Source organism: Scyliorhinus canicula, unplaced genomic scaffold, assembly GCF_902713615.1.
Source record: "Scyliorhinus canicula unplaced genomic scaffold, sScyCan1.1, whole genome shotgun sequence".
In the NCBI taxonomy this organism is placed as follows: Eukaryota; Metazoa; Chordata; class Chondrichthyes; order Carcharhiniformes; family Scyliorhinidae; genus Scyliorhinus; species Scyliorhinus canicula.
In genome coordinates, this window is record NW_024055430.1 from 12,099 (window position 1) to 25,426 (window position 13,328).

Genomic DNA, 13,328 nt, shown 5'->3' on the forward strand with positions numbered 1-13,328 from the left:
TGGAATAATTTGTTTGAGAAGTAACAGAAGAATGGATGATGGTTCCTGCAGCAGATGAACAGAGACTAAGGTGGAGTTGAGCTATGTTCCTGAGGTGGCAATCTTGGTGACAGTGTGGATATGTGGTCAAGAGCTCATCTCGGGGTGAAATATTTCACCAGGGTTGTGAACAGTCTGCTTTAGCCTCAGACATTGGACAGGAATGGAATTGGTAACAAGGGAGTGGAGTTTGTAGAGGGGATGAAAGGGAATGTGTTCAGTCTTCTCAATATTTAAATGGAGGGAAGTTCTGCTCATCCAGCACTGGATGTCGGACAAGATCGGACAGTGTGTGGCTTGGAAAGGAACTTGCAGGTGGTGATGTTCCCATACATCTGCTGTCCTGTCCATCCAGTGCGAGTCCTAAACATTGTTATACCATCTGACTGATATTTCATACGAGCCTTTTTCTGTTCCATAGAATCCATTCAGTGCAGAATGAGGCCATTCAGCCCATCAAACCTGCACTGTCCCTCCAATACGGTGCCCCACTCAGGACCACTCCTCCACCCTATCCCCAGAAACCCACCTAACCTTTGGACACTCAGCGGAAATCTTTTAGGATGGCCAATCCAACTAAGCTGCGCTAACCACAGTCTTTGGACTGTGGGAGGAAACTGGAGCACCCGGAAGAAACCCACGCAGACACTGGGAGAAAGTGTAAACTCGACACAGTCACCCAAGGGTGGAATCAAACCCCCCTCCCTCTGATCTTCAGTTAGCCTCTGTTCGAATGAAAAGAGCCCCAGTTTTTCTAATCCCTCCTGGTAACTAAAGCCTCTCTTCCCTGGGATCATCTCAGTGAATCTCTTCTACACCCTCTCCGTGGCCTTGATATCCTTCCTGGTGTAAGATCCCCAAAACCTGATCTAATATTCCAACTGCAGCCCAACCAATGATTTGTCCAGGTTTACAGGGCATCTGTCATTTTGTACTCCACACTTAGAATTATAAACCTTGGATCCCATGTGTTTTTGAAACACTTTATCAACTTGTCCTCCCACATTTAAAGTTTGTGTATCTGAACTCCTTCTAGAGTTTTGGAGATATTAACATAACATGGCTGAAATACATTGACATCTAATGTCTGATATAATGTGTGCAATGGGAGAGAGAAGTTTAGTCTGTGTTAGAAACTCAAGCAGGTGCTTCACTGCAGACAGGTCACCGTGGAAACGCTGATAAGACATTCCATTCCACAGAATCGACTCATTGGAAACTCTAATCGGATCGGGGAGAGGACAGAGTTTGTCTGTTATTAACCTCAACATAAACTTAAACCAGAGTGAATAATGGAACAGATTAAATTCTAACGTGTAATGTTTATAGCTACAGTAATGGAATTATCATAAATAATAGAATTAACAGGCAGGGTAGTTTAGGGAAAATGAGTAAATTATTGCAGAAACGTAACTGCTGGGAACCAAGAATGTGTCCTTGTAAATCACAGATTAGAGAAATTCCTGCTGTCTTTTCCTGCATGAACTGTGTTCTGTACTGGCCACCAAATTTCAGGAAAGATACGTTGGACTTTGTAACAGTCCAGTACAGATTGACCATGATGAAGTGAGGCTGGTGAACTAAGTGAATCTCTTCCTCCATACACGGAGAACATTAACGGTCGCTCCGCAGTGTGAACATGTCGATGAATCTCCAGGTCTGACTAAATCTATTCCACAATCCCCAGATTTCCAAGGTTTCTTCCAGCGTGCCTACATATCGGTCGAAAGGTTAGACCATAGGCTAAAACATCATCCACATTCCGAACACGTGAACTGTTTCTCCCACATTGAACATGGTCTTTGAACAAAGAACAATACAGCACAGGAACAGGCCCTTCGGCCCTCCAAACCTGTACCGGTCATGATACCAACCTTTGCCAAAACGTTCAGCACTTCCTTGTGCTGTATCCCTATACCCATCTTATCCATGTGTTTGTCAAGATGCCTTTTGAACGCCGTTCATGTATCTGCTTCCATAACAGAACAGTACAGCACAGAACAGGCGCTTCGGCCCTCGATGTTGTGACGAGCAATGATCACCCTACTCAAACCCACGTATCCACCCTATACCAATAACCCAACGATCCCCCCTTAACCTTACATTTTAGGACACTACGGGCAATTTAGCATGGCCAATCCACCTAACCCGCACATCTTTGGACTGTGGGAGGAAACCCACGCACACACGGGGAGGACGTGCAGACTCCGCACAGACAGTGACCCAGCGGGGAATCACTCCTGGGACCCTGGAGCTGTGAAGCAATTGTGCTAACAACTATGCTACCGTGCTGCCCTCAAAATATAGGAGGGACATCCGAGGTAGGTTCTTTACTCAGAGAATGGTTATAGATTTACCTCCCTTGCCTCCCCTGGCAATGCGTTCCAGGCACGCACCACCCTCTGCGTAAAAAGAACCTGCCTCGCACATCTCTAAACATTGCCTCAGGGACCTTAAACCTATGCCCCTGGTGACTGACCACTCCACCCTGCCTGCTCATCCCACTCTATCCATGCCCCTCATAATCTTGTGGACCTCTTTCAAGTCACCACTCTTGAATAGGATAGGAATGGAGTGATACGGACCCAGAAAGTGGAGAAGATTTTAGTTTAGATGGGCAGCATAGTCGGCATGGGCTTGGAGGGCTGAAGGGCCTGTTCCTGTGCTGCACTTTTCTTTGTTCTTTGTATCAACAGCTTCATGAGTGACTGATGAGACTGGATTCTGCTGTTATTTCTGCTGTTAATCACATACAGGATCGATCGTCTGACAATATTTGGTTTATTTCTGCTGATGTCAACAACCCCTATAACAGGCTGCAGTTCAATATTCTGGATTTGTCATTGATTTTGGGGCTGCAGTGTCTCTTTTTAAAAACATCTTTCCTCTTCATTCAAGATCTTTCCCAGAAACACACTTACAATAGCGTTATGAACTTTTACTTTAATCTTGAATAGTTTTTGGTGCAAAATCTATAATTCAGTTTCTGAAACATTCTACTGATCTCCAAGTGGAAAATGCTGATTAAACCTTGCTGACAATTCTTTCTGACTTACACATTCTTCACTGTGACACCACCATTATAAAATTAAATTATCAACATGAAATAAAACGGTAAAATATTTCACAGGCGCATGAATAGAAACTTAATCAATCAAAATTATTCTTGATGAAGTTTGGAAGTTGCTGAGTTAAATCATTTCTGACACAGCAGCCGCAACATTTGGTAAAGGTGGAACCCACAACAAAGACTGTTTTGAGACCCACTCAGCAGAGATGACATCTGTTGTTGAAGCAAAAAGCAGAATCTACCCGATGCCCAACATACACCCAAGAGCCAGAACACTGCATCACTTGGGACTTGAATGTTGCCAAGACCATTATGTAAAAGATGGAGATGCTGTACAAATAAATACTGGAGCAGCCTGCGTCAGGAATCTGAAACTAAAGATAGTTTCATATTTCTTTTAGTTTCAGATTCCAGCATCCGGAGTAATATGCTTTTATCAAGGAATCTGAACTGCCTTTGATTATGTATTGTTATTTTTTAAAATTTCGAGTGGCCAATTCATTTTTTCCAATTAACGGGCAATTTAGCATAGCCAATCCACCTACCTTACACATTTTTGGGTTGAGGGAGCGAAATCCACGCAAACAAGGGAAGAATTTTCAAACTCCACATGGACAGTGACCAGAGCCGGGATCGAACCAGGGACCTCAGCGCCGTGAGACAGCAGTGCTAACCACTGCATCACCGTGCCAACCTGATTATGGAGTATGGTGAAGTTCTCACCACCAGATGTGAACATGTCCTGCTGGGTTGAACACGAATGTGAGCTGTACTCCTGTGAGACGGACACCTCGCGGTCTCTGTTTGACTCTCCTGCAACTTCCTATCATGATTGAGTTGGACAAGGAATCCTCAGCACTTGAACTGGAAAAGGCCATTGATTGTTGAGCAATCAGAACCAACCCGGCAAGGATGGAATTCCAGCTGAACTGCTCAAACGCAGAAAGTTATATTGACTGTCACACCTTCATGACCTGCTCCTCCTCTGTTGTTCGGTTGTCAGTTGTTCCTCGTTTCGAGGATGACATCTACTCAGGGTCATATGTTTTCTCTTGTGGTCTTTCTGCGATTGGAGAAGGTGTTTCTCGACCCGCAGATGTTTGGCAGAGATCCCTCTCTACCACTCTCTGCCTCTTCATTGAGGCGTTGGAATTCAAATGTAATAATAATAATCTTTATTATTGTCACAAGTAGGCTTACATTATCACTGCCATGAAGTTACTGTGAAAATGCCTGAGTTGCCACACTCCAGCGCCTGTTCGTCTGAATTCAGAATGACCAATTCACCTAACAAGCAAGTCTTTCAGGGAGAATGTGCAGACGCTGCACAGACAGTAACCCAAGCGGGAATTGAACCCGGAACCCTGGCGTTGTGAGGCAACAGTGCTAACCACTGTGTAACCGTGCCGCTCCAATGATGCAGTTTGATAGGTACATTGTCACGATAGTGGCTGATTGGCAGCACGGTAGCATGGTGGTTAGCATAAATGCTTCACAGCTCCAGGGTCCCAGGTTCGACTCCCGGCTGGGTCACTGTCTGTGCAGAGTCTGCACCTCCTCCCCGTGTGTGCGTGGGTTTCCTCCGGGTGCTCCGGTTTCCTCCCACAGTCCAAAGATGTGCGGGTTAGGTGGATTGGCCATGCTAAAATTGCCCGTAGTGTTCTAAAAAGTAAGGTTAAGGGGGGGGTTGTTGGGTTACAGGTATAGGGTGGATATGTGGGTTTGAGTAGGGTGATCATGGCTCGGCACAACATCGAGGGCCGAAGAGCCTGTTCTGTGCTGTACTGTTCTATGTTCTAAACTCTTGCCAGTCATTATGGTCAATGCTTATAAGTGGGGAGTGAACAGGAGTGGAGTAAATTCAGAGACAGGCAAGGCAGCACCCAGTTATTAGCCTTGACCAGAACATCAGCTTTCTCAGCATTGTTTCTCCAGAGCAATTAAAGCTCTCGATTGTCTTGCAGGAAGGAATCACAGGTTCAGGTGCTGATGGAGATCCGGTGCATCCTCAGACACCAATAGTAATTATATATAAAATCGTGTACTTGAAATATGTGAAGGTATGATCGATAAGTTTGCAGATGGTAAATTGTCGGTGTGGTAACTCGCGAGGACCAAAACCTTAAATTACGGGATGATACAGATGGACTGGTTATATGGGCAGTACAGTGGCAAATGGAATTTAACCAGGAAAATTGGTAGCTCTTGTCCAGAGTCCGTGCAGACATGATGTGCCGAGTGAATTCCATCTGTGCCGGATCATTCTAGAAAACACTGAACATTCAGTATCACGAGTAAGAGGGAAGAAGATGGAGGAATTACTGATTCTGGGATTGAACCCAGCAACTGTTTGCATCTTCTGGGCAGGAGAGAGGAAGGACCCATGGGGGAAAAGCATTTTAAGATCTGCATTGTTCCACAGGAGAGCAGAATTCATTCATTTCGAGAAATGGAGAATAGCAGAATACCCATTGACAATAATTTGCTTGATTATGTTTATCAATCGGTAACCAAGTTATTTTGTATTTACTGTTTGCAGTTTCAATCGTGCGGCTATTACCCATCATTCCATGCGGCTGCGAATGTGCCCTACACGTCACAGGAGCCCAGTGCGCAGACGCAATGCTGGACTGTGTCTGGAGCATGCGCAGTGTCACTTTGCTCGGAGGTCTGCGAGTGCGGGAGCTGCTGTTTGGGGCGGTGAGAGTCGGTGAGGCGGAGGGAGGAATGGAGCCGGGAGCCGGGGTGGGGAGGGAGTTACGGCTTTATAAACACCCCCTGCTGGTCGCAAGGCCGGTTTAAGACTGCAAATCCCGCGGTTGCAGTTCCGGAGCTTTTATCCGGTATCAGGCCCAGTTCCACGGCCGCCATCTTTGTTTAGCGGAGCGGCTGAGAGGCCATCTTGATGACGTAACAGAGGCGATGCTTCAGGCTCCCGGTGACCAGGAGAGAAAATCATTGACTCGATGATTGACAGGCCCCTCCAGAGGGGAAAGGTGCTGCTGCCATGTGTGGCAATCCGAAGAACAGAAGAATAATAACATCAGAATTAGCAGCAGGGACTGGCCATGCGGCCTATTGACCCTACTCTGCCATTCAATAAAGGCATGGCTGATCCGCATGTGCCCTTAATCACATTTTCCTGCCTTCCCCAAAAAATCTTTGACTCCCCAGTAGATAAAAAAAGACTAACTCAGCTTTGAGTATATTCAGTGACCCAACGCCACTACTCTCTGGGAAAGAGAATTCCACAAACTCAGCTTTGATAAAGAGTCATCCAGACTCAAAACATTAGAACATAGAACATTACAGCACAGAACAGGCCCTTCGGCCCTCGATGTTGTGCCGAGCAATGATCACCCTACTCAAACCCACGTATCCACCCTATACCTGTAACCCAACAACACCACCCCCCCCCCCCCCCTTAACCTTACTTTTTAGGACACTACGGGCAATTTAGCATGGCCAATCCACCTAACCCGCACATCTTTGGACTGTGGGAGGAAACCGGAGCACCCGGAGGAAACCCACGCACACATAGGGAGGACGTGCAGACTCCGCACAGACAGTGACCCAGCCGGGAACCGAACCTGGGTTCCTGGAGCTGTGAAGCATTTATGCTAACCACCATGCTACCGTGCTGCCCTAAATCTTTAGCTCCCTTTTCTCCCCACAAATACTGTCAGACCTGCTGAGATTGTCCGGTATTTTCTGTTTTTGTTCCAGATTCCAGCATCCGCAGCAATTTACTTTTATCCACATACTGATGACCCTCTGAGGGAAGACATTTCTCCTTACCTCAGTGTCAAATTGGAGAACTCTTATCTTTAAACTGTCCCTCTTAGTTCTTGAACCCCACGTGGGAAAATATTATTTTATCAAAACCCCTCAGAATCTTAGACGTTTTAATAAGATCACCTCTCATTCTTCTAAACTCCATCGGGTACAGACCAAACAGGCTCAATCTTGCTCCATAAAACAAAGTCTCGCATCCCAGGAATCAGACTAGTGAAACTTCACTGAACTGCCTCCAAAGCAAGTAAAACGCTCATTAAGTAATCCTGGGACTGGCAACAAGGGGAAAGAATGTTTGGACCTTCTAGCCTGGACTTGAAGAGTGATGGATTTTGGAAACTCCTTTTACCGGGGGTTAGAAGGGGAGGATTTACACCCAGCAAACTCAAACCAAGATAAAGGTTTGCCTGATCTTAATTTCTAACCTCGACTAACATTTCTGACCAGTGTAATTTCTTTTTACAGGTGCTTCCAAAGCTTCTGATATCTTTCCAGCCGAAGGTTGCAGCAGATTGTAAACTTGAAAACACCAAAATTGTGACAAGAGGTGAGTATTATTATTATTTTTTATTATGAATTTAGAGTACCCAATTATTTGTTTCCAATTAAGGGGCAATTTAGCATGGACAATCCGAAGCTGGCACTCCCAGTGCAGACTTTGGTGTTGTGAGGATCTTGCTGTTGTGGAGAGTGGCTGCTGCTGTTCTCTCTCTTTCTCTGTTGCTGTTCGCTCTCGGTTGCTCAGTTTGCTGCCTGTTTCCGGTGCTGGTTGCTGCTGAGCTGCCTGGACGAAGGAGAGGGGAGAGAAGGAAGGAGAGGGGAGAGAATGACTTCAACAAGGAGGCAACTTCAAAAACAAGGTGGGAGTAAAGCCCTTGGACTACTTGTTTGCTGGGTCGAGGGCCCGGCCCAGTCCTCCCAACTGATAACATCTGCCTTCAGCAAGGACAAACCTTCCTTATTCGGTGTGCTTGTTCCGGGTCAGGGGGATCGAGTAGACAGTGTGTTTGCTGAGCCCCCTCCCGGACTGAAGGCTCCACACACCAGCAAGGAGGAGCTGGATTCCACTGGGTGGTCGTTCCAGGGTGGGAGCACGGACTGTGTTTTTGCTGAGTCCTACTTGGGCCGAACACCTCGCGAACCAGCTCCACTTACCTCCTTGTGAACATGCTCTGGGCCTGGCGAAGTGCGTCATTTATAGGTCCAGGCAGCGGGCGACTGAGGGGGTCATCCAACCAGACTGTTTGCCCCTTTTCCGCGACTACATTTGCAGCTGGATGTCCCTAGAAAGGGAGGATGCGGTGTCCATGGGCACCATCAAAGCCTTCCATGCCCGGTGGGCACCGCAGGGGTTGGGGTGCTTTATTGACTCCTTTAAATACACTCCCATTAGATGTTTTTAAGTTTCTGCTGATCTTTGTTACGTTCGGGCAGTGCCCCTAACTGGAGCGGCCCTTTTTGCTTTGTCCCTAAGTTTGTTTCCTTTGTTCTATTTTGTTGGTGGACCTCAAAAGAGTGGCCAATCTACCGAGTCTGCACATCTTTGAGTTGTGGGGGTGAGACCCATGGAGACACGGGAAGAATGTGCAAACTCCACATGGCAGTGACCCAGGGCCAGGATCGAACCTGGGTCCTCAGCACCGTGAGGCAGCAGTGCTAACCACTGCCACTGTGCCACCCTTTGTCATGATGTTTCCATTCCTATTTTATCACACCTCCCAGTGACACTCATTGTAACCCAGAAACTTCAAAATATCATTGCTACCTTGCATCTTGCCCTCCTATTATTGTCTAATGATAACAGCAACAGAGTATAACACACCAGAATTGGAATATCAGATAGATTGTTGTCTAATAATAATAGTAACAGAGGAACATACACCAGAATTGGAATAACAGGCAGGTTATTGTCTAATCATGACAGAGTTACGGGGGTGGCTCAGTAGTTAGCACTGTTACCTCAAGCACCAGGTACCTGGGTTTGATTCCGACCTTGGGTCACGGTCTGTGTGGAGTTTGCTCATTCTTCCCGTGGCTGCAAAGATTTCCTCCCACAGTCCAAAGATGTGCAGGTGGATTGGCTGTGATAAATTGTCCCTGGGTGGGGTTACGGGGTTAGGGTGGGGGATTGGCCACAGTAGGGTGATCTTTCAGTGGGTCGGTGCAGACTCGATGGGCCAAATGGCCTCCTTCAGCGCTGTAGGGATTCTATGATTCTACATTGGATCCAAAGATCCAAAGGGGCAGCAGGGTAGCATGGTGGTTAGCATAAATGCTTCACAGCTCCAGGGTCCCAGGTTCGATTCCCGGCTGGGTCACTGTCTGTGTGGAGTCTGCACGTCCTCCCCGTGTGTGCGTGGGTTTCCTCCGGGTGCTCCGGTTTCCTCCCACAGTCCAAAGATGTGCGGGTTAGGTGGATTGGCCATGCTAAATTGCCCGTAGTGTCCTAATAAAAGTAAGGTTAAGGGGGGGGTTGTTGGGTTACGGGTATAGGGTGGATACGTGGGTTTGAGTAGGGTGATCATGGCTCGGCACAACATTGAGGGCCGAAGGGCCTGTTCTGTGCTGTACTGTTCTATGTTCTATGTGTTCACTCACACACTGCAGCCTGACTTATTGGAACTGTTTGTTAGTCTCAAAGTGAGTGAATCCTTTGCTGTTTCTCCTCTGGGCCCCATCTCCACTATTATTGTCTGATTGTCCCACTGAGACTCTCACTGTTATTATTGGACAATCAGCGAGTCAGCCTGAGCCTGTGGCCGCTCTCACCATCTGGAACCGTCACAATGCCCGGGTGATTGACGGCAACTCCCGGCCAATAGGAAGAGGGGAGGCGGATCTGGAGGATCGACCGGGAGCAGCTGGTCCTCCAACCAATTGGAGTGACTGAGGGGCGGGATCCACTGTGATTGAAGCATGCGCAGTGTGGGTAATGGCGAAGGAGAAGAGCGTCTTCTTCAGATCCGAAATTGGTAGGAGGCATTTAACAACATGGAGGAGCACAGTAAGAAGTCTTACAACACCAGGTTAAAGTCCAACAGATATGTTTTAGGAAACAAACCTGTTGGACTTTAACCTGGTGTTGTAAGACTTCTTGCAGTGCTCATTCCATTCCAACGCCAGCATCTCCACAACATGGAGGAAGCGTGACATCGCGGGGGCGGGCGGAAACTTTGTGTAAAGCTGTTGTAAGTTGCAAACCTCGGGAAATGCGTTTCCGGGACCCAGTTTGTACCGAGCGGAGCTGCAGCTCCTCATGTTCGGCTCGAGTTAACGGCCGCCATTTTTATTGGATGTACATCTTGCACATCTTTGAACTGTGTGAGGAAATCGGAGGAAACTCACACAGCCACACGGAAAATGTGCAGTCTCCGCACTGTCACCCATTTGAAATGGATGACCTTATTTTGCAACAGGGACCCCCTTGTTCCAGATTCTCCCACAAGAGGAAACACCCTCTGCACATCCACCCTGTCAAAACCCCTCAGGATTTTATATAGTTCAATCCAGATTTTACCCAAATCTTTAAATCTGTGTCCCGACTGCTTGTACAGTCAGTGAATGGAAACAGAGTTTCTTTGTCCACCTGATGGAAATCTGGCATAATCTTGTGTCCCTGAATCAAATCTCCCCTCAACCTCCTTTGCTGGATCCAGTCTGGTAAATCTCCTCTGCACCTTCTCCAAGAACCTTCACATCCTTCCTGAAGAGTGGTGACCAGAGCTTTAGAAAGATGCACAGGATAGAATTAGAACTATAGAATTCCTACAGTGCAGAAGGAGGCCATTCGGTCCATCGAGTCTGCACTGATTCTCTGAAAGGGCACCCTGCCTCTGCCCAAACCCCTACCCTGTCCCTGTGACCCCATAGCCCCACCTAACCTGCACATCCCTGGACACTAAGGGACAATTTATCAAGGCCAATCCACCTAATTTGCTGCTCTTTAGATTGTGGGAGGAAACCCATGCAGACACGGGGAGAATGTGCAAACTCCAGACAGTCACCAAGGCTGGAATTGAACCCGGGTCCCTGACGCTGTGAGGCAGCAGTGCTAATCATTGCCACCGGAAGCACAGCTTTGGTGTCAATATTACTGTTTATGAAGCTCAAAATCGAATTTGCTTTGCCAACTTCTCTCTTAATATGTCTTGTAGATACACAACATCCCTCTTCACCTCTTTCTCTCTCCTCCCAAAGAGGTCAGTTGGGTTTTTATAACAATCCAGCCGTTTTCATGGTCACTTTTTTCCAGTGCCGATCCCACAAATGTCCAGATTCATTCAGCTCAATTTGACAACCTGCTTTTGTGTTTTTGTGGGTTCTCTCTCACTTCCTATTTTCTGTTTTGAATCCGTTTCGCAGGGTGTTCGAAGGGGAGGATTCAAAGGTCGGGAATCTCAAACCAAAACATCACACCCTCAATTTATCATATCCTGAACATCATAGGATTTTGAACATGGAAGGAAAGAGCATTGTTCACAGTGCGGGGAAACCGTACACGTGTTGTGTGTGTGGACGAGGATTCAGTCAATCATCAGGCCTCACAAGCCACAAATGCAGTCACACTGAGGAGAAACCGTGGAAATGTGCGGACTGTGGGAAAGGATTCACTTCCCCATCCAAGCTGGAAACTCATCGACGCAGTCACACTGGGGAGAGACCATTCACCTGCTCCAAGTGTGGGAAGGGATTCAGCACGTCATCCCACCTGCTGAATCACCAGCGAGTTCACACTGGGGAGAGACCATTCACCTGCTCCAAGTGTGGGAAGGGATTCACTGAGTCATCCTCCCTGCTGAGTCACCAGCGCGTTCATACTGGGGAGAGACCATTCACCTGCTCCACGTGTGGGAAGGGATTCACTCGGTCATCCCACCTGCTTACACATGAGCGAGTTCACACTGGGGAGAGACCATTCACCTGCTCCAAGTGTGGGAAGGGATTCACTCGGTCATCCCACCTGCTAAGACACGAGCGAGTTCACACTGGGGAGAGACCATTCATCTGCTCCAAGTGTGGGAAGGGATTCACTGAGTCATCCAAACTGCTGAGACACCAGCGAGTTCATACTGGGGAGAGACCATTCACCTGCTCCAAGTGTGGGAAGGGATTCACTCGGTCATCAACCCTGCAGAAGCACGAGCAAATTCACACTGGGGAGAGATCGTTCACTTGCTCATCACATGTCCTCGCCACTTTGTATGCTTTTGCTTTTATGGTGTCCTTGACATCCCTCGTCAACCATGGATGCCTTGTCCTCCCTTTAGCATGTTTTCAATTACTGGGGGGCACAGGTTTAAGGTGCGAGGGACAAGGTTGAGAGTAGATGTACGAGGTAAGTTTTATACACAGAAGAACTTGCTACCGGAGGAGCTGGTGGAAGCAGGAACGATAGTGATGTTTAAGGGCCATCTTGACAAATGCATGAATAGGATGGGAATAGAGGATACGGACCCCGGAAGTGTAGAAGATTTTAGTTTAAATGGGCAGCATGGTCGGCGCAGGCTTGGAGGGCCGAAGAACCTGTTCCTGTGCTGTACTGTTCTTTGTTCCTCCTTGGGATGAATTTCCATAGTGCCTCAATCAAGTCTGCCTCATTACACATCACACATTACCCCGTTCCCTATTAGGCTCTGTTAAAAGCTGTTCGAAAAAAACATCTCTTAGACCTTCCACAAATTACTTTTCCTGGGATCCACTACCAACCTGATTTTCCCAGCCCACCTGCATATTGAATTCCCCCTGGTTATTGTGATATTGCCTTTTTACACGCTTTCTCTGTCTCCTGATTTCTTATCTGTCCCACATCCTGACTGCTGCTCGGAAGCTTGTACATAACTCCCACCAGGGTCTTTTTACCTTTGCGATTCCTCAACTCTACCCACAGAGATTCTATGCCTTCAGATCCTATATCTCTCCTTGCAATCGATTTACTTAATTCCTTCCTAACAATGCAACCCCACCCCCCTTTGCCCATCTGCCTTTTCTTTCGATTGGACACAGATCCTTGTATATTTCGATCCTAGCCCTGATCACCTTGCAGCCACGTCACTGTCGCGTGGGTCTTCGACCATAATCCAAAGGTGTACAGAGTAGGTGGATTGGTCCCTTAATTGGAAAATAAAGAATTGGGCACTTTCATGCTTCTTTTTTATAAATAATTTTTATTCAAGTTTTCCCAAATTATCAACAACAAAAACACAAAGAAATAAGAACAAACCCCCCCCCCCCCCCCCCCTATACACAAGTAATAAATTAACATAAATAATCAGCATATCGGCAAATATACACGCCCAATCAAGAAAAACAAACAAACCCTCACACAAGCCCCCCAACCACCCCAAAACCCCCCACTGCCCCCCGGGTCACTGCTGTTGCTGACCATCACCTAACGCTCCGCCAGGAAGTCTAGAAACTGTTGCCA

At 47.3% G+C, this 13,328-nt stretch overlaps 1 long non-coding RNA gene across 2 annotated transcripts; it reads left to right on the forward strand.

The window, feature by feature from the left end:
• Positions 1 to 5,761: 5,761 nt before the first annotated feature.
• Positions 5,762 to 11,307, forward strand: LOC119959383. Of its 2 annotated transcripts, XR_005459185.1 has the most exons (3): positions 5,762 to 5,819; positions 7,370 to 7,451; positions 11,267 to 11,307. It is a non-coding gene; the product is annotated as an uncharacterized LOC119959383 (long non-coding RNA). The 2 variants fall into 2 exon arrangements; XR_005459184.1 differs by lacking the exon at positions 5,762 to 5,819 and having other exon boundaries at positions 6,793 to 7,451.
• Positions 11,308 to 13,328: the final 2,021 nt, after the last annotated feature.